The sequence below is a fragment of the Cricetulus griseus genome (genome assembly GCF_003668045.3).
Source record: "Cricetulus griseus strain 17A/GY chromosome 1 unlocalized genomic scaffold, alternate assembly CriGri-PICRH-1.0 chr1_0, whole genome shotgun sequence".
NCBI classification, from domain to species: domain Eukaryota; kingdom Metazoa; phylum Chordata; class Mammalia; order Rodentia; family Cricetidae; genus Cricetulus; species Cricetulus griseus.
In genome coordinates this window covers 93,323,210-93,347,387 of record NW_023276806.1, presented here as the reverse complement: position 1 = coordinate 93,347,387, position 24,178 = coordinate 93,323,210, and the positions used below count along the sequence as shown (strand labels likewise).

Here is a 24,178-nt window from a genome sequence, read left to right as displayed (position 1 = left end):
TCCTTACCTAAAGATTAGAAAAGGTACCTACTTCCCAGGGAATGTTTGCTATGCTGAGAATTGGTTCCACCTTTCCAGTAATTATGGCAGCATCTCATGATTATCTCACAGCCAAGCATTTCAGTAGCGCCTGGTTACAGAAGCAGGACTCAGGGAGAACAGAGATTTGCCAGGAAACTGAGCCACAGGTGTGTTCCTAGGGCAATACTAACTACAGGGAATGGGACACTGGAATTTGGCCTGTTGTCAATGTATGGTGCTGTTCTGTAACACCAAAGGCTAAGTGGTGGTTCTGAACTCAAGGCAAAGTGGGAGTGATTGCACAAAACAGAGCAAGGCAGGAAAACAAGTCAATGCTTTTCGCCTGCAGGGACCTCTGATAGGCCACACATCTGGTATATGTGACCCTGAAGGTGAAACCCAGGACCTCACACATGCTCTGCAAATCCAACACCAAGGCCTATATCCCCCAGCCCTCACTCCAGGAAGTCTGTACTGAAGAAAGAGTATTACCTATGTCTTGACAACTGTGGACTGTCATCATTATCAGCTTCCAGCTTCACTTACCATTTTTTAAATGACAAATAGCAGATCCTGAGCTGACAATAACTTGTGCTTGCTGACCCCATGTTGGCAGCTATCTTTGCAAAATAAGCAGGCTCAGGGAAGGTGTCATGGTTTCATCCTCTAGCAACCACTGTATTGTCACTGAGAGCTCTAAATCTCCATCCTTGCAATCCCACTTGCCCTGACTCCATTCTTCACCTTCCCATTGGTCCCCACAAAGCCGGACCTTTCCCCCAACCCTTGCCCACTTACCCCAGTGTCTCTGTGCTCAGAACAGCCAACCACAACAATGCTTCAACTGGAAGGAAACAGTCTTCACACTCTTGGGATTTCCTATTATGTGATGTGCAACCTTTTCCAGAAACAATCCAACCTAAAAATAGAAAGTGCCTGGATTTACCTTCATCTCAACACAATGACTCCATGGCCACTGGAACTAGCCTTGAAGCAGTGCCAGGCACTTTGAAATACAGACTCATCCGTGGAAATGAAGGAAGCACTTCCAGAGACTCCCAAGTGAGGGGAGGCAGCTGTTTACTTATTCCCCACTCTTTGTTATTTTGTTGGTTTTTGCCAGGAAAACCTGGCTAGGAGGAAGGAAAGGGAGAAGTAGCAGAGGGGATCAGAGGGGCACAGAAGATTAGCAAGCAGAATTGGTGACCCTGGGCTAGAATAGATGGCTCCAGAGGAATTAGGTGAATTTTTGGAGGAGGTGGTTGAAGTGGAGAAGAAAGGGGAGGAGAAAAGGATTGACACAGCTGGGATGTCTTGGCTTTCACCACTGATATGGCGCATGGCCCCCCTGAGATGGAGAAGGAAGGAGACTCAGTTTCAATGTCACCACCAGGTCCAGCAGTTACATTTTTCTCTCTCACATTCCCCTGAGAGTTTTCATTTTCTTCCGTGTGGAGGGGAAGGAGGATGGTGAGAAAGGGATACAATCTAGAGAGAGGACTGGAGCATCTGCCTACCCATCTGAGATGAAGAAAATGTGCTGCAATTGAACCTGGATTCCACCAGAGTGGTTGATCCTGAGATAGAAATGGGGGCTTTACTTTCTTTTTCTTTTCTTTTTTTTTACTTCTTCAGCGAGTCTTTCACAGCATGCTTCTTGATCCCATTCATTTATGGGATTCATTTATTTGGGAGCTCCCAAATAAAATAAATTTAAGAGAAAAAAAAGAAAAGACATAAAAAGGAAAAAAAATCAAAAATCTTGTCATGGAAACTATAGTGCGACACAGTGAGTCAGGCAGTAAACGCCTATGTCATTATGTCTTTACTTGCAGTGTTCATTGCAAAGAATTATTGGTCTGGTTTTAGGTCTCTGATTTCTATTATACTATCAATGCTGGGCCCTCACTAGGACTCTTCCTGGATATCCTGTTGTTGCCCCGTGTCATGGAGATCCTGCAGCTTTGGGTCTGTGGGTCAGGTCCCTTCATATGCTCTAGTTGATCATGGATGGGGTGGATGTTGGGGCAGGCCATGTCATAACCCTGGGCAACTGCAGGGTTCGTCAGCCTACCCGTTCTCCCCTGTCCTCACCACCTGGGGATGCTCTTCAGCATTGCCCCCCAGCTAATTCACCCTTGTACAATAAGTGAGGAGTGGGGCCAGAAACTGGGAGTTTTCAACAGTGATGCTAGCCTCAAAGAGATGAAGACCCAGGAGAGCTAAGCTTGAAGTTACTGAATGTCAAATCTTCCCAAGCCTGCAGGCTCCCAGGACTCAGAGTTAAACAGCCCAGTGTTCTAATCCCAGTTCTTCTGTCACCTGCTTGTGGGCTTGCTTCATTTCCCTGGGCAGGCACACAGTTCATGTGGTGTTGGTGAAGGTTACATGACGTGGGAATGAAAAGCTCTATTTGCATACATTCTGTTCCAACTTTGTGGCTAGAACCAAGACTCACATAGGAGGATGTAGTTGGTAGAAAATAGCTTTTACATGAGGCCAGGCCTGTAGAAAGAGGACAGGTCAGGTTGTTAGAAGTGGAGGTATGATATGAGCCGGGATGGAAGTGTCTCATTTACCTAAAGGATGAAAAAATGTACTGGGAGGTAAAGTAGGTAAGAAGAGGGAAAACTGGCTGTGGGGAAGGAGCCAGGTGCTTTATACACTATGCCTTGGGTACTCAAGATGTGGGAACTTTCTCCCTGTAGAAGCATCCAGCAAATACAGGAAGATCAATAGAAGCAAATTACCACCATTTTGCACCTTCAAAGAAACAAGGAAGGTAAACAGTGACCATTGTGTTAGTTATTGATTCATTGCCTTTCAGCCCCAGCCCCACCCTTCAGCACCTGCTCTGAGGTCAGTCATTGACAGAACTAGCCTTTCTCCTTCGCAATGAGTATGATCTGGAGCTTCATCGGTAGAGGGCACTAAAGGGACACTGCAGGAAGAAGGGGGCTTATCTCCTGGTGCCTGGCCTCCAGCAGTGCACTCCTGCTTCATCAGTAAGGCTCTGTGCTGTCAGGATCCTCAGAGTGGAAAGTCCTGCAGCCCAAATCCCCTGACTGGACTGGGAGACCCCTTGCCTTCACACATACAGTGGAACCCTACCTCCTGACCACTTTCCACCATCAGCTGGCTGGCACTCCAGGGCTTGTGACAGCCCTCCCAGTGTGAACGCTGTGAACCAGGCCTTACACCTCCTACTGTGCGGTAGGTAAACAGCCTTAGCCTCAGCCTGCCTGTACCTATTGGGTTCTTCCCTTCTTGCACAGCAACTAGGAACACTCTCCTGCCAGATAGCTCAGTGTCCCCAACTACTCAAGTTTTCCTCAACAACATCAAAACCCCAGCCCTGGGAGAGAGCCTATTTCAGGTTGTTTTTCTTTGATATTCTCACTCAGATATAAGGTGCCCTTTAGAGGCATCATTAGATGTTCATGGTTATTATTTTAATAATTCTATGTATTAAATTTCTGTAATTTTAATTACTGTACAGTCTTCTGTTTCCTAAAGTAGGTCCAGTGACATAGATATGGATGGCTGATAAGCTCATGGAGACGCAGAAAAATCATATGGCCTTGTCAGAGATATGTAACTTAGTAATTCAAATGTTCTTGACAAAAGGTCAAGCCTGTTTCTGGCCAAGCCTCAGATGCAACCAAACACATGCAAGGAGAGGAACACATTAAATGACGCCATCTGATGTAATCACAAAATCAAGGTTTGATTGAGGGAACTTCACAGAAAAACCAGCAGAATTCTCCAGTGAGGGTAGGAAAGAATCTGTCTGTCTGTCTGTCTGTCTGTCTGTCTGTTTGTCTGTCTGTCTGTCTGTCTATGACTTGTTATCCAACTAGAATTAAGGACTTCATTTGAACAGAAATTCCAACAAATAGCTAAAATATTTGTAGCGAATGAAATTTAACTGTCTGGATAGTTGATAATATTAATAATTTTTAAAAATATAAAAGATAATGGAGGAAATATGAGTGCTAGATATGTGTTAACATTTTGAGAATTCTCTTTATGTTTATGTGTGGTAACAATAGTGGTATGTGGGAAATTTCTTCAAAATAATAGTTGTATGGGGTAGGATGGGGAATGTATTGTTCGGTAATACTAATACTGAAGTAATATTGAAGCTAAGTGGTGAATACACATGTTCATTAAGACAATTTTTCTTTTCATTTGAGGTAAAGTCTCACCTTATAACCCAGGCTGGTTTGAGATTCATGTGGCCCAATCTACCTCAGCCTTTTGAATACGGGCATTTATAGACATGTGCCACCATTCTGGGCTTCATTGAAAAAAAAAAAAACAGTCTACAAACTGATAAGAGACAGGGTAACCTAACCGAAAAACACAGAGTAGAAATAAACAATTAGTGAGAACAGTGTACATGCCCCCAAAACATGTGAAGGCGCCCTTTAAAAACAGAATATCCATGGAAACGAGGTACTGTCCCTGGTACCATCACATTGACAATTTGGCATAATTTTTCAAAGTGTAGAGCAGGCGCTGCTGTAAACCCAACTGTTTTGATCCCAGATATGTGTCTTGGAGAAATCGTCAAACACGTCAGCTAAAATAGGTGTTCATTGACACAATTTTTATAATAACAAAACACTAGAAGCAAAGTAAATATCCACCAGTGGAGAGGTGGCTAAGAAAAAAAAGTAAACAGAACATGGGGCAACCATACAGGACCCTCTGCAACAGTTGAAAGGGAAGTTCACGTGGGCCAATGTGGCAAAGCCTCCGCTTGTCATTCAGCAGAAAGCATGTCACAGAGTGAGCTGCTGCTTGATCTCGATGTTTTAAAAATAAACAAGCAAACAAATAAATAAATAAGCTAGGATAAACTTCCCCAAAATGAGAGATGTATAAATATTTACATATGTATATTGGTTTATATTTGTGTATGCATGTGTGTATATATTGTTGCTTTTCATAAAAGTATATTCATATGGCTTGTGAATAAAGAGCAGCAGGGCAAGCTCTTGTCAGTATGGACTCAGCAGCTGTTGACTGAGTTTCACAAAGCTGCAGTCAATGGGTATACAGTTCCTAGGGTATAGTAGAGTACGAATGTAACATCCGCAGAGGATAGATCAGTGCCAGGACTGCCTCCCCGCTAGCTGACAGTCTGCCCCACCTGACTCTGGTGTCTTTAGTACACAGGTTACTCTCCAAGTTTTAAGCTATAGGAACCTCAGCTTTTTCCCTATTCCAAAAGGTCTCTTCAACTATGCCCTCTCAGGGTTTTAAGGCGAGTCACCTTAGAAACCAGCTGATCCCGTTGCTAATTTTTAAGGTTCAGAAAGCCAAGGTTGCGGCCCATAGTGCTCAGAATTTTTAACGTTTTAAAGGAGTCTCTAGCTCAGTAGCTATACTTCCATTGCTGTGACAGGGCACGTGATGACTCAAGAGAAGAAAGTTTATTTTGATTAATAGTTGAAGAGATGTCAATGCATTGCAACAGGGGAGGCATGGACAGCTTTTCATGTGACTATCGACCAGGAAGCAGAGCTCGGGGCTGGAGCCACAGCACATATAAACTTCAAAGGCCTGCCCCTAGTGGGCCACTTCTGCCAGCCTCTCCTCAAGACTGTATAGCCTTCGAAATAGCTCCACAAACTCGGGAATCCAGAGCTTAAAACATGAGATTAGGAATGGCATTTATATTCAAACCAAAACAGGCAGAAGAGTATGCCCAGGAAAACAATTAAGGTTAGATCTCCTGCAAAGCTGCAAATGACTGGCAACTGGTGACAAGTCACCACAACCAGGATATAGAACATGAGCTACCCCAGGCTTTGGACTTCATGGGACAGCCCATCCCCACACACACACACACTTGAACCTTCACACATCAGGTAATCATTTCAACCACACAGTGCTGAAGGACCCTGCTAAATTTGGCCTCATCCCTGCCTTGGCAGGCTGCCACACATGGCCAGGGTGATGGAGGAGTGTTTTAACAAGTGTCAAGCCCCAGGAACATTGTCTTCATCCTGTCTGATAAAGCCCAGAGTCTGACAAGCATCAGAAAGAAATACAGGTCTTAGTTCCATCCCAACTCTAGCAGTTATGGGCTGGCCTCGTCACGAGAAGCTTTTGCGAATGCCAACTTAATAGTTGCAATTTTCCAGCTCTTACGTTTGAGAAACCATTTGGGGATAAAGGTAGTTTTCAGTTTGAGTACCTTTCTTTCAGATTTTCCCTTCCTCGAGCAGAGTGGGAAAGAAGATCAAGGTACAAGAGACCAGAAGCCAGCCACCAAGAAGGAGCTGATAGCTTCTCCATCCAGGAAAGCAAGGTTGACTGTGGACTCCTGCAGCTGTGGTGGTGACCTGGAGGGCTAAAGGTGAGATCAGGGACAAGAGCTCTCTGATCCATGAATGACTCCTGCCACCCTGGGGAGGGAGGGAGAAAGGATGTGGCACACCAAGTTTCTCTTCCCCATGCCCCCAGTCATTATGTTTAGCTTCTTATGGCCATGACTCATGAATCAAATACAAAATAGGAACATGCATGTGATGAAATTTCTTTGGGAAAAAAAATTCAAGGAGCTGGCTCATTTGAGGTATTATTAACAAGTAAGAGCAGGTAAATTTTACAGAATTTTAAAAATATGGAGTGAACTGGGTATTTTTCCTCTGCAGTAAGTTTAAAGGCAGAAAAAAAAATTTAAAAAAATCATCTATAGATCTCTGTGAGTTCGAGGCCAGCCTGGTCTCTAGAGCCAGTGCCAGGATAGGCTCCAAAGCTGCACAGAGAAACCCTGTCTCAAAAAACAAAAACAAAAAACAAAACAAAACAAAACAAAACAAAAAAGATCATCTATATTCCTAGCACTCAGATTCAAGTTTTTGATTTGGTGTGGTTTGGGGGTGTTGTTGTTGTTGAGACAAGGTGTCGCTGTTGTGGTGGTCCGAATAAGATTGGTCCTTATAGATTCATAATATTGACTGTTTGGTCATCAGGGAATGACACTAATAGGCCGCTATTGTGGCCTTGTTGGAGGAAGTATGTCACTGGGGGATGGGTGCTGGCTTTGAGGTTTCAGATGCTCAAGCCAGGCCCAGTGTCTCTCTCTTCCTGCTGCCTGCCAATCCAGATGTAGATTCTCAGTTCCTTCTCCAGCACCATGTCTGACTGCAGGCAGCCATGCATCCCACCATGCTCTTGGCCATGATGACAATGGACTAAGTCTTTGAGTTTAAATTAAACTAAGCTAGCTTCTAATAAGGGCTTTCCTTTATTACAGTTGCTGTCTTTTCACAGTAACAGAACTTTGACTAGGACAACTATATAACCAAGGCTGGCCTTGAACTCACAATAACCCTTCTCCCTCAACCTCCCCAGGGCTGAGATTATAAAACATGTGCCACTATATCTGGCTGCAGCTTGAACATTCAACATCGTGTCTTACTTCCTTGATATGAGAACATTATATAAATGTTTTCTTTAAAAAGTAATAGATCCCTTTTAACACTTTTATTTTACTTACATTCAGGAAAGTAAACTATAAAGTAGGACAAATGGGATACACTAAAAATTACAAAAATAAAATGTATTTAATGCATTTAAGCAACAACAGAGTAATTGATTGCTCCCTCTGCCATCATCATCTCTGTTTTCAGAGGAACCTGAGGCAAAAGAGGATCGTTTGAATAAGGACCAGAAGGTACCACATAAAAATATGACTCCTTTTTGAAGTTTGAATCAGTGTGTGGGATTCAGGACTTAGCAAAATACCATGTGGAGAAGGAGAGCTGGACTTAAGGGGAGGCGACAGAAGCCAACATGCAGGCCACTGGACTACAAGAGGAGGAATATTAACCTGGCTCAGTAAGAAAACAGGTGATGTGCTGCCAGCCTTCTAGGAATTCTCTGCCAGCTGGGTTCAGTTACAAGCACTGGTTCTCATTAGTGATTCTCCAAGCCCCAACATAAGACTCTATACTGCCCAGTTTCTAGAATTCTGTTCCAGACTTGGTTGATGTTTTTAACTGAGCTGAGAGACAACTACAGGCTTCTCCTCTGCTGCTGCCTGTGAGCACTGAGGCCACGTTTTCCATTTGCCTTAAAATGGCTCAACATTTTTGCTGCATTACCAAGGCCGCTTTAATTTATCACTTTGTTTTAAAGAACTGCACCATCCCAAAAATAGCACAAAATTACTCACTCTGTTGGAGGGTACTGCAGCCTTACATAAGACATGCAATCTTCCACTGATTGGGCCAGGCTGAGCCCAGGCCTAGCCTTCTGAATTCTAGCCATCACCAATGGAAGCTGCTTGGTTTTGGAAGCAAACTCTAGGTTTTAGTTTTGTTTTGAAACAGGTAGTCCAGGCTGGCCTTGAATCCGATAAGTAGCCAAGGATGCTCCTTCTGGGATTAGAGGCCTTTGTCAGTGTACCCAGTTGTTTGGTTTCTGTGGTTGTCTTTTGTTTGTTTTGTTTTGTTTAAACCACCAGTGCCACTAAAGAATGAGTAGCCTGAGAGAAGCCTTGTAGCTGAGTTCTGCATTCCTCCTTGTCTATTTGTGATGCCTCTAAAAGTATAGAGAGAGCTGGTTTCCTAAGCCTTTTTTTCCCCCTAATTTTCCTCGAGGTCATACTAAAAATCTATGAATTCATTTTCTTAAATACTGAGTTTCATATTGAATTTCATATTTTAACTCTGTAAAGAAATTAGTTTGGGATTTCACTGAAGACCAGAAGACAATTTAAAAAGTGAGTTTTGTTTTTGTTTGTTTGGTTGGTTTTCGTTTTGAGAAACACAAATCAAGTCTGTTTTCAGGAAGCTTTGCTGGGATTGTCTGCAATTTGATGACAATTTGATTGTCATCTCCCTGCTCCCTTGGCCTTCCACTTCATCTGTGAACTTTAGACAGCCTCATGGTGGTCTGTCTTGAAAATCATCATAATGGAATATATATGAGGAGCAGGCAGAGAAACGCCCGGTCTTATTAAATTTCAGTTTTCCGACTTGCTTTTGTGTTTCTCATTACCCCTGTAGTCTCTTTGTGAGAGGAAGAAGCAAGTCTCCATGTCTCATAAGAAATGCATCCCCTCCCCCAAGGTCAGAGGAACCTACCCTGGGGTCAGTCATTACTGAAGCCTTCTACCTTTTCTACTTTTGTTGACTTTTTAAAAAATTCTATTTTAGAGGAGACCTTTGGGAGATTCCTGCAATGAAATTCTGCTAAGGGGGAAAGTCTAGCAGTTAGTGGCATTATTAAATGGCCCCAATTATACCACAGAATCTGCCATTCACAACCCTTGTCCCTTGGGAGTTCAGAGAGTCTGGATGTTTTATTTTATTAATCTTCACATTCCATGTGATGAGGAGGGGAACAGTCCACTTTAAATCAAGGCATCTTAAACAGTCTTCATTCACAACCCCTTTCCACCTGGGAAATTTCTACGTGACCCTGAATACACAAGGTATCTAAAATAGGTATGCAAATCAAACATGAAATGATGATAAACAAACAATAACTTTATTTTAAAACAATTTATATATTTCTAGAGATGAAAGCAAATTTACATACCAATGAGATAAATGTGCTTCTCTATTTTTACACAAAGAATTAAATCTTAGCTGAATATTTATTTGATAGTACAGGACACAGAGCATCTCCAACATTTTCCAGAGTTGATTAATATTTTCATTTTATAATCATTAATTCAAAGAATGCCACTACACATAAATATATAGTACAAAATTACAGAAGTATGTTTTGGGCATTTCCATTTCAGAAATTCTTGGAAATTCTCTCCTAATCTCAAGCCAAAATTCATTTAGCAATCTTTTAAATGAAATTCAAGTCAGCAGCACAAACAACAATTTTAAAAGTCAAGCATTCTAACAAAATGCAATCCAAATATGTGCTAATTTGATATGCAATCCAAAGATGTACTAATTTGATATTTAAATGCTGAGAAATGTTGGTAGAAAACAGTAAGAGCCTTTGTTTCCTGTAATTAAACCATTGTTTCCATAGGAGCAGACAACTTTGTATCTATAATAAAAAAGACCATAATTCATAGCTCACAATAGCCTCGAATCCCAGTTGAGATATTCCAGGAAGGATCGGCTGGCATTGCATCCCGTGACAGCATGAACAGTGCAAAGTGTGAATGCTTGTGTGTTCCCAATCAACCACAGCTGCAGTGAAGACACAGAAACAGCATGGACACTGAGTGATGCAGAAACAAACACCTTCCTGTCAGCACATGCTAGGTTTTCAATTCATTTTGTGTCATTCAGAAAAAATGTTGGTAATGTTTTGTGACCCGTACCTTCAATTGTGCAATCCTATCCATGGGAGTCACAGTTTAAGGATCTGGGTCTAAATGATGCCCCTTCATGGCTACAGTGGTACCATGTTGACCCCCAGTTTCTCATCCAGGGCTCTTCCAACTCAATAGAAAAGTGGAGTTTTTTCAAGGGAACTAACTTGATATGCAATCCAAACATGTACTATTTTGATATTTAAATGTTGAGAAATGATGGTAGAAAACATTAAATATTTTTGTTGTATTGTAGAGAACCTGGTCAGGGTTTGAAGGTTCTGGTAGCTAGACAGTGGATGAAGTAATCTATGGTGAGGGAAGTGGGAAGGGACATGGGACATGTGGTTTAGGAGCCCACAGATGAGCATTTGGCCCAGTGCACACCTTGCTCCAAAGTACATTCCCCTACCTTCTACTGACAGATCTCTCTGGCAGCCTTCACTTCAAAAACCTAATCTGCCCATCACCCTAGTCTCATCTCCCTGAAGCTGCCACGAAGAATCTGGGTCAGTGGGAGTTTACAGTTGTGGGAGTGGTCAGATCAGGATGTGAGCAATGATGACTGCACTCCTTAGCTTGTGACTACAGTGACCGTGGATTCTCTTAGCAGAAGTCATAATGGCAGAGCTGTCTAGGCAAAGAACAAGCCTGAACCATGTCTTTCCTCCCTTTGGACATCCGTATTCCTTCTCAAAAGTGAGAAACCTTCACCCCACCCCACACGCTAATGGACAAGCTTCTCCCAGGTCCTAATTAAGCCCCCAACTCCCTTTGTTTAATCTACTTTAGAAAGAAAAAAAATTGTACTCAATCATGAAAGGCTTTTGCACATCTCCTAGGAGTATTTGTCCTTGAAAGAAGCAAAGAATAAAAACCAATATTATGGGAAAATTTGCAAGTCGGGTGGGGGAGGCATTGCAGTCACCACAGATCTCTCCCCTCCAGATAACTGTTGACTCCACTCAAATGCAGTACAAAGAAAGCACTAGGCGGAGTGCTCTGGAGGTCTCACCAGTGATGGAGCTGGAAAACTTTTCCTCCATGGATGTCAGCGTGTGTCATGCAGGAGGATGTGAGAAGGAACCCACTGTATCCATCCTTCTGCCTCCTGCTTCATCACTGCTGGAGTCACTGTACAGACAGTAGCCTCACAAGCCAGAGGGGAAATCTGTGGCCTACAGCCTGTCCTTCCAATGTCTCCCTATGGCTGAGTTTGAGAGCAGCAATGTGGCAGGTGGGTAACATTAGCAGGCACTCTTCTTCACAGAGAATGTAACCACCTTCCCCAAGCCACCCCTCACCACCCAGCTGACCTCCAAGATCATCTAGCTTTTAGATTGCAAAGGCCAGCCTCAGGCCTGGGGTCTGAATAACTGACTGCTGCAAACTTTCCAGATCCTTCTGTGATTTTGCCTCTCTTCTGGTGGTACTGTAGCTGGAAGAAAAGTAGAACCAAACTAGCTGTATCAAAGCCACCCAGCTGAGAGAGCTCAGACATGGTTCAAATGAAAACCCCAGAATACAACCACACTGCTACCAGGACCAGAGCAGTCCCCACAAATCTGACAAAAAGGAGGGACTGGTCACTGATGGTGTCATATGTTATTTTAATCTTTCTGAAATGTTCTTAGTCCATACAGCTTGTCCTATGCCCTGATATTTCCCAGGTGATTCATAACCGAATGTTATTGGCTTCAACATAGACCAAGAGGGAATGAGATTAAAGACACACCTAGTGAACCCTGGAGGGCATGCAGCTCAGGCTTCAGGGTATGTCACTAGACCTATTGCATGCAGACCCTGATGGCAGGGACTGAGGATCCATGCTAAGTCCCTTCTCCCTTTATACCTGCAAGGGCAGGTATAAAGAGAGATAACCAACACATCATGGGATATAGTTTCATAGAACTGTGGAGGAGGAGTCCTTGACTCCATAATGATGAGATGGGGGAACTTGGGAAGATAAAAAAACAAGGTTCCAGCAGAGAGTTAGAGAAAGAACATTTCCAACAGAGGGAGATGGTGTGTGTGTGTGTGTGTGTGTGTGTGTGTGTGTGTGTGTGTGTGTGTGTGTGTGTGTGTGGACAGGAAGATGAGAAGTAGGAAGAAGACAGTGGCATGAAGAAAAGAGATGACATTAACATTTCTATATTCCTTCAGAGAAAAAGAGGAAGTACATTTAGGGATGGCTTTAACAGCTTAAAAATATAGAATATTATCAGAGTAATGTTTCTAATAGCAACAATATAGACAGAAAACTCAACCTCCAAACCACTTGAGTATCCATTTACAGGGAAATAGTTGAATACCCAGTCTCTGTATATATTAGGGACTAGTACATAGTCCTTTTTTTGCTTTGTTTTGTTTTGTTTTTTGTTTTTTGTTTTTTGAGACAGGGTTTCTCTGTGTAGCTTTGGAGCCTATCCTGGCACTCGCTCTGGAGACCAGGCTGGCCTCGAACTCACAGCAATCCGCCTGCCTCTGCCTCCGGAGTGCTGGGATTAAAGGCGTGTGCTACCAATGCCCATCGTACATAGTCCTTAAAAAAGAAAGAGCTCTATGTGTAAACTCGGTAAAATGTCTGAGAAACATTAAGTAGAAAAAGTAGATCTCTAGGTGTGGTGGCTAATGTCTGCAATACCAGTACTTAGAAGGCTGAGGTAGAAGGATTGCCACAAATTCCCGGCCAACCTGAGTTTTAGAGGAAGACCATGTTCAAAGATCAAAATGGAACAGAAAAAAAGAAAGCTAGCAAGTGATATGTGTTCCTACTTATATAAAGAAATTTGAATATTTTACTAAATGGCAAAGAAAGGTATTTTTATGTTTTATTTAAGATAGTAGCTGGTGTAGCCCAAGCTGACCTCAAAATCTCAGCCTTCTGACTCAGCCTCCCAAATGTTAGCTAAGTATGTGGCACCATTTCTTGCTCACAGGGCCTTCTCTTTTTACTTATTTCACTTCTGTACTAACTATATCTTAACTTGAACAAATGTTATTTGGTCAATTTTTTTTTAAGTGAAAGGGGAAAGTAACTGGAAAGAAATACACAGCTCTCCAAGCCATGTGTGTAGCTCATGCCTATACTCTATCATGAGGCAGAGCCAAGAGAGGAGCTGCATGTTGAAAACTACCTGACATGCATTTCTAGTTCTAGACCACCCAGGGCTTCATGGTGAGAGCCTGTCTCAAAGGAAAACCAAACAAGAAAGAAGGGGGAAGAAAGGAAGAGGAGCAGGGGAAGCTGGGGAGGGGGGCAGAAAGGAGCATCTGGACACTCCTACATCTAAAAGAAGATAAAAGAACCCAAGGAGATAGGAAAGATAAGGAAAGTTAAGTGGACACGGTGAAACAGGCACTTAGAAGCTATCTTTTCCTAATGTCTCTGCTTTTGTTTTTTTGTCTGTCTCCTTCACTTGGGGTGAAGGTACAGGGTTATCATTGCCTGTAATCTTCCCTTTGAGCCCCCTCAACCTTTCAGAAGATCAGGAACTCCGAGAGCAGGTGCCTCCCTGATGAGGGCAATTGTCCATAGCAGGGAGGCTGCACCCTGGACAGAGGCAAGCATTTCCTGGGCAACCTGGCCCCCTTAGGGACAGGACTTTTTGGTCCCCATTGTGCAGCCTGCTGCTGTTTCACTTTACAGGGCAACATTTGTCTCTATTTTGAGAAATATCTTATAAAGAGAAACACTTGTATCTTTCCCTTTCTCTGTCTACTTACTGAAATAATGGTCCCCAAGGAATTGGAATTTCCTCAGAAATCTCATGTTAGGAGAAAGGAAAAGCTGAAACCTGAGGTCAGCCAGAGGAGCATCTCTCAGGATATTTCATACAAGCCTGAAAATTAGTCAGGTCATTTTGCAAAACAGAGACAATGCAGGGTCAGTGATGGCCGAGACTCCGCCTTGAGCAGGACTGCTTACTTATGTAGAGTTCTTGCCCTCTGAACATAAACCTCAGGTCAGATCCCTAAAACATGGACTCGGGGGTCATTAGGACTTTTTATGGCTGCATTAAATAAACCTTTCCCTGTTTCTCATTCCTACTTGAGTCTCTTGATGGCATGGGATGTGTGATCAAGCCCAACTTGTCGGTTCTGCCAGAACCCAGGCTTAGAAATTCTGACATTTTAGGAAGACACAAATGTGTCTGTTCCTGTTATAGCTCTCACAACAATGAGACATCCTCATGTCCAAATTTGTCTAAATGTGAGCTTTGCCATTGGATATGATGGGCCCACAGTTGGAAGGATAGGGGCAGATTCCACCATCATTTTCACTAACCACTATGTGGCATTTATTAGCTTTTTTTCTCTCAGTATAAAGGCCTTATAAATGGGAGGCAAGAATTTTATTGCTGAGTGTGGTCCTCAGCTCTCTTTCAGTTTATTTTGAGGCAAGATCTCACTGGTTTGTCCTGGGGGCCTTGAGCCTCCTGCCTGGGATTACTAGCCAACACCATTAAGCCTGGCTTAGCTAATTTCTATTTTGGATGTGGCATAAAGCATACAGTATTGTATTGCCAGTGACTATGACTTAGTCACTGACAGAATCACAGAAAATTAGCATAATATTACAGTTGTCTCAGAGATCTCAAAATACCTGCCTTTGCCACTCTTGCAGAGTTACGCACCACAATCAATAAACAGGACCTCATGAAATTGAGAAACTTCTGTAAGGCAAAGGACACAGTCATTAGGACAAAGCTGTAGCCTACAGAATGAGAAAAGAATTTTTACCAACTACACATCTGATAGAGGGCTATTATCTAAAAGATATAAAGAACTCAACTAGATATCAAGAAAACAAATAACCCAATTATAAAATGGGGTACGGATATAAACAGATAATTATCAAAAGAGGAAACTCAAATGGCTGAGAAACACCTAAAGGTGTTCAACATCCTTCGCCATCAGGGAAATGCAAAGCACAACTACTTTTAGATTTCATTTTACACCTCCCAGAATGGATAAGATTAACAAAACAAGTGATAGCTCATACTGGCAAGGATGTGGAGCAAGGGGAGCACTGGTCCATTGATGGTGGAAGTGCAAACCTATGCTATGGAAATCAATGTGGCAGTTCCTCTAGAAGATGATAATTTATCGACCTTAAAATTCAGCTATTCCACTCTTGGGCATATACCAAAAGGTCATTTCATTCTACCACAGAGACACTTGCTTAATTATGTTCACAGCCAGAAACTGGAAACAAACTAATGTCCCTCAACAGACAAATGGATAAAGAAATTGTGAATATACATTTAAACAATGGAATACTACTCAGCTGTTAAAATAATGAAATCATGTAATACACAGGTAAATGAATGGAACTAGAAAAAAAAAAGTCATCCTGAGTGAGGTATACAGATCACAAAATACAAATATGGTATGTATTCCCTTATATGTGAATAATAGCTGTGAAGTCAATGATAACCAAGCTACAGTCCATAGAACTACAAAGAGTAGGTCATAAAGTAGACTATGAGGACCACATAGACCAGGAGGGCAGATAGATCTCCCTAGGAAAGGTAAATAGAATAGAAAGACATGGATGAAAGAAGGGGATGAAATGGGAGGATTAAGTGGGGAGGGGGAGAGAAGAGAGGAGCAAGGAAGGAATGCAGGGAAAGATGGCTAAAATTAAGGGCCATTTGAAGGGTAGTATGGAAACCTAATAGAGTAGAAGCTTCCTAAGATATAGACATATATGAAGGCAATCTAAATGGATTGCCAAATAATGGGGGAGACAAAGCCCTAACCAGGCAATTCTTGTTACAAAATGAAGTTTCCATTTGCAGGATTGGATTACATCTAGTTGAGTCGTTGAATAAAGGGGTCCATGGGAATTCCAAAACAACACTGGATGTTGCCAAGACTACAGATTGTTCTCCACAAACTGACAGCAAGTCCCTGTTGCTGGAGACAATACCTACACAACTCATTAAACATAGAGGGGTTGAGCTGGTGCCTACATAGAACCTTCACCCCTTTGTTCTAGCATCTTTGGTACAGGAAGGTACTCTACAAGATGCCAAAGGAGAAATGTAAACATCAACCTAGCTGCATTCTTTTTGATCTACAATGGTGTCCTGCTTACAAGATATGTTAGGGCAATGCTAGCACCAAGTCTGTGGGAGTTAATCAACCAATATCTGATTTGACTGAAGGCCCACTCCATGAGATGTAACCTATACCTGACACTGTTTGGGTGACAAAGAATCTGACACTAGATAGTCCAGGGACCTGGGGTAAAACTAATAATACTGAACTAAAAACAAATTAAAAATGCAGCAATAAAATGACTCCTAATGATGTTCTACTACACTCATAGGTCACCGCCTTGTTCAGCCATAGTGAGACACTTCCTCCTGAAGAAGATGGGAACAAATATAGAAACCTGTAGCCAGATGCGCAGAGAGTGAGAGACCTTGGAACACTCAGCCATAAATGGAATGTCTCCATCAAATTCCTCCCCTTAGGACTCAAGGAACCCCACAGAAGAGGAGGAGAAAAGAGTATAAAGGCCAGAGGGGATGGAGGACACCAAAGAAACGAGGCCTTCTAAATCAATAGGATAGAAACATATGACTCACAGAGCATACACAAGGGTCTATATGAGATGAGGTCCAAGAGCTGAAAGGAGAAGTGGACATATGTCCCCATCCCTAAGCCAGAAACAATCTCCAATTGATAACCACTTGCAAATGAAAATTTAGTTTTCTCCAAGGGGGTCTCACTGGAGAAACAAACTACTCTTAGGGTAGACTGTGTGCCCAGCATAAAACGAACTCAAGGGCACTTTTGGGGGGGGGTGTTTCCTTGTCTCATAATGTCGTACCAGGACTCTTCCTTTTTAAAAAATTCTATTATCTTATTATTTTATTTGCATTTTTTTACCCTACAGATCCTTTGTGCATATATTATGACTTCTAGTTCAATGTTTTTATGGGATTTCTGAGTGTTTGAATGAGTGGGTTTCATTCTGAAGGTTTGTTTTGTCCAATTTTGATGTGCTAGTTTTTGTTTTGTCTTATTTTATCATTATTCAATAGAAGCCCTTTCTTTTCTTTCTTTCTTTCTTTCTTTTTTTTTTTTTTTTTTTTTTTTGGTTTTTCAAGACAAGGTTTCTCTGTGTAACAGTGCAGGCTGTAAAACCATGTTGGTCTTAAACTCACATATATCTGCCTGCCTCTACCTCCAGAGTGCTGGGATTAAAGGCCACTACCACCTGGCTGCCCATTTGTTTTCTTATGAGAGTCAGGAAAGGAATGGATCAGGATGGGAAGGGATGTCAGGGATATTAGGTCTCAAGCTTGGAACAAGTTGGGGTGCCTATTAATACATCAAAGCAGATGCTGGCTGCGGGGTTCTCCCAGCATCCCTCAGTCCCTACCTGTTACATGGCCCCCTGACCAGCATACCCAACCCTACCCTGAACTCTCCAGCCCAGGGTCTGGGGCTGCCCTTCCCCTAGTTGCCCTTCCCTGTATAATCCAGCCATTTTTGCTGGACCAGTCCTTTTCATCCATTTTGATATCTTGGCCAGTGTCTTGGCCCAGGCTGCCCCTCTTGGTCAGTAGTTCCTCTCTTGCTCTGTTTACCCTCTCTCCTCACATGGCCTGACTCAGTCTGGCCATGTCCATTCTGGACTCTTCCAGTTGCCTTTAGCTGTATTCTCCCTCATAGCTACAACAAACCTTTATCTCCACCATACCCAGGAGCAGTCATGTCCTCCCTTGCATTTGTTTTGTTGTTTGTTTTTCATGCTGAGAGGAGTAGAGGAAGAAAAAACTGTAATCAAGATATAGTTTGTTAGAAAAAAATCCTATTTGCAATAAAACGAAAATAAATAGAACATACCCATATGTAACTAACAAAAGAAATAACCATCATCACATATATAAGATATTTCAGTAAGTATACTCTGATATACTCAGATTATAATCTGGTGTATTCTTTTACTGCTTTATTTAGAGACCAGGTACATAAATTTCACAAGACTGCCAAAGGGACCTATGCCTAACTGACTGCAATTAGCTCGAAACTCAGGTTGGTGGTGCATGCCTTTAATCCCAGGGAGTTTGAGGCCAGCCTGGTCTACAATAGTGAGTTCTAGTCCAGTCATGTTTTCATAGTGAGATGGAAGGAAGGAAGGAAGGAAGGAAGGAAGGAAGGAAGGAGGGAAGAAAGGAAGAAAGGAAGAAAGGAAGGCAAAGGAAGAACCTACCTCTAGATGGAGTTAGAAGTCAAGAGTGTGTAGTCCTAGTTTGAGAAGGCTGAGGCAGTACAATTCCAAATTTGAAGCTATCTTGGGATACTGAATAAGAACCCTGCCTGATAATAAACAAATATATATACATACATACATACATACATACATACATACATATATATATATATATATATATATAGAGAGAGAGAGAGAGAGAGAGAGAGAGAGAGTAAAGTGGGGCTCAGAGACTGAGGTGTCACTGTCTCTTTTATTTACACATTCCTGAGGCTCAACCTCCAGCTCACTGAACACTCCTAACCAAATAGTCTGAGGAACACACCACATCTGTGTAAACACGGTCCAGCCCCAGTGTCAGGTTGCCTATCTGCACAGTTGCTTGAAGTTAATGGCATCAGAAAGGTCAGATACCCTGAGTAGCTAAAGGAAGACAAGTGGGCGTCTTTGGAATTACAATCTGGCCTTTTTTGACTTCGTTATCTTTCTTTCTTTTTCAGTTAAGTGCAGCCAGCAAATGCTGTGAAAATAAAAGAACAAATTAGACCCCCCCAGGCTACTAGTTTAATTTTCGTGGTGGGTGTTAGGGTGCCACTTAACTGCTCAGCAGCATGGTTACAAGTTAGGTCTCTACTAAAGGTCGGGTCCAGACAGTGTTTTCACCTACATCTGATCCATTCACCCAAGTGCTGGGAGGGGCCAGCTTCTAGAAGCACGTCTCCAGTTACAAGGAGGGAGAAGAAACTGTGAGGGCCTGTTTTGTGCTGGGGAAGAGGGGACATGCTAGGAGTATGCCCTATAATTATCCAGAGTCCAACTGGTGCCGACAGCTACCTTTAGTAGACCCAGATAAAAATACATTCCTGAACATTCCTTCCACATGCCATGTGTGCTGAATAGGAAAGGAAACCTCAGTCCCTCCCATTAGGTTAACAAAGAAAAAAAAATTAAATCTTTTAAAAACTGATAACAAAGAGCACAAAGTGTAGCATAACATTCTGTAAGACTATCTGGGATGCTGAAACTATTACAGCACGGGAATGGAAACAAATGTTTTCAAAGTAATTAATTTGATCATAGGACGCAGGATCCACGTGCTTCCTGCTTTGACCTCGTGACCTGCTCAGAAACACTCCGTGTAGTGCCTACTGACTTAGCTCCTTTGAACCGGATCTGGGGAACTGCGTGTTAGGGGAGGGGTAAGCATGCCCGGAGGGTGCTTACTGATTCTTCAGCTTCTTTCAGAGCTATTTCTGAATCAGTCTCTTCCCCGCGGCCAGGGAAGACCAGAAATTTTCCTGAGCCCTGTTTTCAGATGAAGCAACTGAGGCTCTAACTGATCTCAGTGTATCAGTTCTTCGCTCTTGAGTTCAGTGCCTTGCTAGTTAGCATTCTGCATGCCTATGTCATAGCCTCCTAAAGATAGCAAGTCTTTTTAAAAGAACAAGAAAGTAAACAAATAGTCCTTTAAGACTAAAAACCAGCTCCTTTACCTGTGCACTGCTCACCAGGGGCCAGGCGAGAAGTAGCAGCGCCTGCTTTCTTATCTTCCACGTGGTTTCCACAGAAATAAAAGAATCTGCTCGGCCACTTGAACTTTGTCCTAAACAGTTCACCGAATGCACTCCTCAGCCAAAATTGTGTACTTGTTTGGGTGCTTTAAGATGTGATCTCGCTCTGTAGTCCAGAATAGCCCTATTCATGATCCTCCAGCCTTAACCACCCTTCTAAGTACACCTCACCAGACATTTTAGTTAGAATGCTGGTCCACGCCTTTAATCCCAGCACTTGGGAGGCAGAGGCAGGCAGGTATCTGTGAGTTCGAGACCAGTACAAGAGCTACAAGAGCTAGTTCCAAAGCCACAGAGAAACCCTGTCTTGAAAACAACAACAACAAAAAAGTTTCATAGAATTTTTTTTTATTCTTGTTTTTGAGAAACTATGAAATAAATGAGTCTTTTTATGTATTAATTATTGACTGATTGGGAAAGGTGGTTACATGATACACGTCCAAACATACAAGAAAAGAAGTGGGATCGGTTTGGGAGACTGCCTAAAACTGAACAATTAAGATGACATCGTATTACACAAACTCATACTTCCTAATGGTCTTCTTACAATAGTACTTGGCACCCTGGTCCCACTTTTATACCAAATAGTAGTCCCACTCTCTGATTTCTCTTACCAGAATTGTAGTCCTGGGCTCTGGCTCCAGAAGCAGAATTTAGCCAATGTGTGTGATGCTACTGGTACAGCAATCTGACAAAGGCAGCATAAGAGAAGAAGGTTTGTTTTGACTCACAGTTCAGGTTACAGTCCATATGACAAGGAGTGATAAGAGTGTCTTATTCTATATTATACGAACTCATTTGCACTCTGTTCTTCGAGAAGGGATCTATGCCTACACACTGTTGATGGTGTGTTTGCACTGAGTTAATCTCCAAGTCTAGGTCTCTTCAAAAAGGATTGGCTCAAGAGGAATGTGGCCTTGATGTTTGCAAACCTTCTGCCATCTCTGGAGAGGAGCCAATAAGGAGAAAAATACCAATACCATAAATTTCAGTGACAAGCTGACCACTTGACCAGAGGGTAAAGATGGGCCTGGAGACTGGTTGGTACCCTTAGCTTCTCCTTCCCATGTAATCTGCTAATGGAGAGTGAAGTAGAAGATAGGTTTCTAGGATGCTGACTATTATCTTCTCAGATTACTGGTTCTCGGAATAAAACTCAGTTTACAGGCTCAATTCCTGGTTTTTGCTTAGGTAACAGGAATCCAGGGAAGTCACAGCAACTGCAGCAGAAGCAGAGGATAGGAACGTAGAGAGTGACAAGTGCTGGTGCTCTGCTCGCTTTCTCTTTTTATATTTTATATTTTAAATTTTAATTTCATTTTTTAATAGTAGGACTAGAGATAACTCATTAAGAAATGCAAAAGCACTCTCCAGGGTGAAAGTTGACTAGTGAGTTCTGATCCTTCATGGGCTCATTGTCTAGCAGTTTCTTCTCCTGTATTTGTTTATTACAGTCCACCCCTGCTGGCACACACTCTATTACATACATACTAACATGAGGAACGGTTTCCTGGCTCTGACACCTGGCTTCTTTTACATGATAATTTTGATGCTCCTTTCTCTAGTCCCTAGTAACCTGGTGGCTGTGGTTCCAGACATCTTTTATGAGAGCTAAAAGGTGAAGGCCTTCTATCATGGTGATGAGGGACATAGTCTCTGCTCTAGGGGGACCATCCAGCTCTCTGATTTACCTATTGGTTGGACAGGGGCCTTTGGCTTCTCTGTGTTAGGAACTGCTACATCCCTGATCATAAGGAGTTCAGTTGGAAATTGTGACATTTCTTAGAAGACACACATTTTGTAAGATTAAAACACACATTTTAAGCAAGCCATGATTCTGTTAACTGATGATCGGGAAAGGAGAGAGCCAGGAAATCCACGGCCATGCTTTCCCCAAGAGAGTCATTCTTTATTGCTTAATTCCCAGGGTGGGATCCCTTGGGCTGATGACAAAAACTAACTAATGATTATATACACAGAATGTGGGTGAGATACAAAAGAAACAAACAAACAACTTGTTTAAAAAGGAATTCAGTGGTGGAATAGGTATAAAGGAAGATAGCGTGAGGTTATAACCTTGGAGTTACAATGTCAGAAGAAACACAATGCAAAGTGAATCATGCAGTCAGGTACAACTCCATGGGGTATGTTTAGTAGTGGAATTTATCTTTGTATTACTCTTGATGCCTGTGGTCATCCTAATTGCCACATAGTAGCCTATGCTCAGGGTTCAATAAGGAGTCCTCTATGCTTGAAGTATTGTCTGCCCTTTTCTTTTAAAGGTCTAGATTACTCCTTTATGTTTTTGTATTATTCCCACTCATTTTGTTGCCAGGCTTTACTTCCTGCTGGGAGTTAAAGACCGTGGCTTGGCAACAAACAAACAATAGCAACAACAAAATCCCCAAGCTGACCATTTAACTTCTTGGAGTTAGTCTTAAAGACTTAGGATAAGCCCCTGGGCTCCTTTAGTCCTCTACAAGCATGCCATTGTCTATGATGGTCAGCGTCTTTCTGACCATGAAGCTTCCCTTGGAAGCACTGAGTATAGTCTCTTCTTTGGAGAACATACACTGTTACAGTCCAAATGGAATGCCTGGTCTCATTCTAGATATTCAAGGGAACAGCTTCAGCTTTTTACATTCAGTATGATGTTGACTGGGCATCTTCCACACACACCTTTATTTCATGAAGTTCACTCATGCAGGCACACACACACACACACACACACAGAGAGAGAGAGAGAGAGAGAGAGAGAGAGAGAGAGAGAGAAATAAGAACAAATAAAATAAATCCTTTCTTAAGAGAATAGGATAAAGTTGTGTGAAGACTATTTCTTTTCATTTTATATTTAGGACTTCCCATTTCTCCTAGGTTTCCAGTTCGTTGTTGAGCAATTTTTCATAATGACCCTGAGCAATCCTTTGTGTTTCTGTGATATGTGTTATAATATCATTCTTATTTATCTATACAGTGTCTCTGATTTTATTTATTTATGTCTCCTTTTCTTGTCTAAACCAGCTAGATACTTGTTGATTTTGTTTATATTTTCAAAAACCCAGTCCTTCATTTTCTTAATCTGTTGTGTGGGCTTATTTTTAGCCCCCATTTTATTTCTTTATTCTCTAATATATGTTATTTCTTTGTCTTGAGCTACATCAGTAGATTACTAATTTAAAATTTTTCTATAGGTGATTTTTCCTATAAACTTCCCTCTTGGTATTGATATCAGTACCTTGTGAATTGGGCTGTGTGTGTATGTACTATAGCTTTGGTATGTTGTGTTTCCATTTCTATTTGTTTAAAGAAAAATTTAAGATTTCTTTTGAATTTTTTCATTGACCTATTGATGTCCCAGAGCACATTGTTTACTCAATTTCTCAAGTTCTTCTGGTTTATTTCTAGTTTTATTCCACTGTGGTCAGAGAAGATGCATAATATGATTTCATTAATAACATTTTTGAGACATTTTCTTGTGGCTTATCATAGTTTATCCTTGAGAAAGTTCCATGTACTGATAAAAAGAATTTACATGCTGCTGATGATGGGGGAGAGGGTTTATTGCAAATATCTGGTAGGTCCATTTGTTCTGTCATATAGTTTGACATCAATGTTATTTAGGTGATACGTTTGGGAATGTAGGAATGATCTGTCCATTAATGAAAATGGATATTGAGGTCTCTAAATATCATTATGTTGAAGTGTGTATTACTTTAGTAAAGAAGTATTTGCTTCATATAATTGTTCAATCTGATATAAAGTACATATGTATTTATAATTGTTATTTCGTCTTTAATGTTGACCTTCTTATCATTTTATAGTGACCTTTCTTTGTGTTTTTATAATATTTTTGATACATCTATTTAATCTAAGTGTATCTATTTCTGTTCATTTTTGTTTTATGTTTGTGTGAAATATCCCTTCCCATTTCTTCACTTTCAGTCTGTGTTACTATCAAGGAGACTTTTGTAGGCAACGAATTTCTGATCCTCATTATTTTTATTTTAGGTGGCTTTCTTTTTCTTTCTTTCTTTTTTTATATGAAGT

General features: G+C 41.7%; 1 long non-coding RNA gene across 2 annotated transcripts; it reads left to right on the top strand.

The window, feature by feature from the left end:
* The first annotated feature begins 2,889 nt into the window (after positions 1-2,889).
* Positions 2,890-12,351, top strand: LOC103163716. Of its 2 annotated transcripts, XR_004772096.1 has the most exons (5): positions 2,890-3,234; positions 3,649-3,795; positions 6,241-6,391; positions 7,671-7,714; positions 11,276-12,351. It is a non-coding gene; the product is annotated as an uncharacterized LOC103163716 (long non-coding RNA). The 2 variants fall into 2 exon arrangements; XR_003480348.2 differs by lacking the exon at positions 11,276-12,351 and having other exon boundaries at positions 2,894-3,234; positions 7,671-8,531.
* Positions 12,352-24,178: the final 11,827 nt, after the last annotated feature.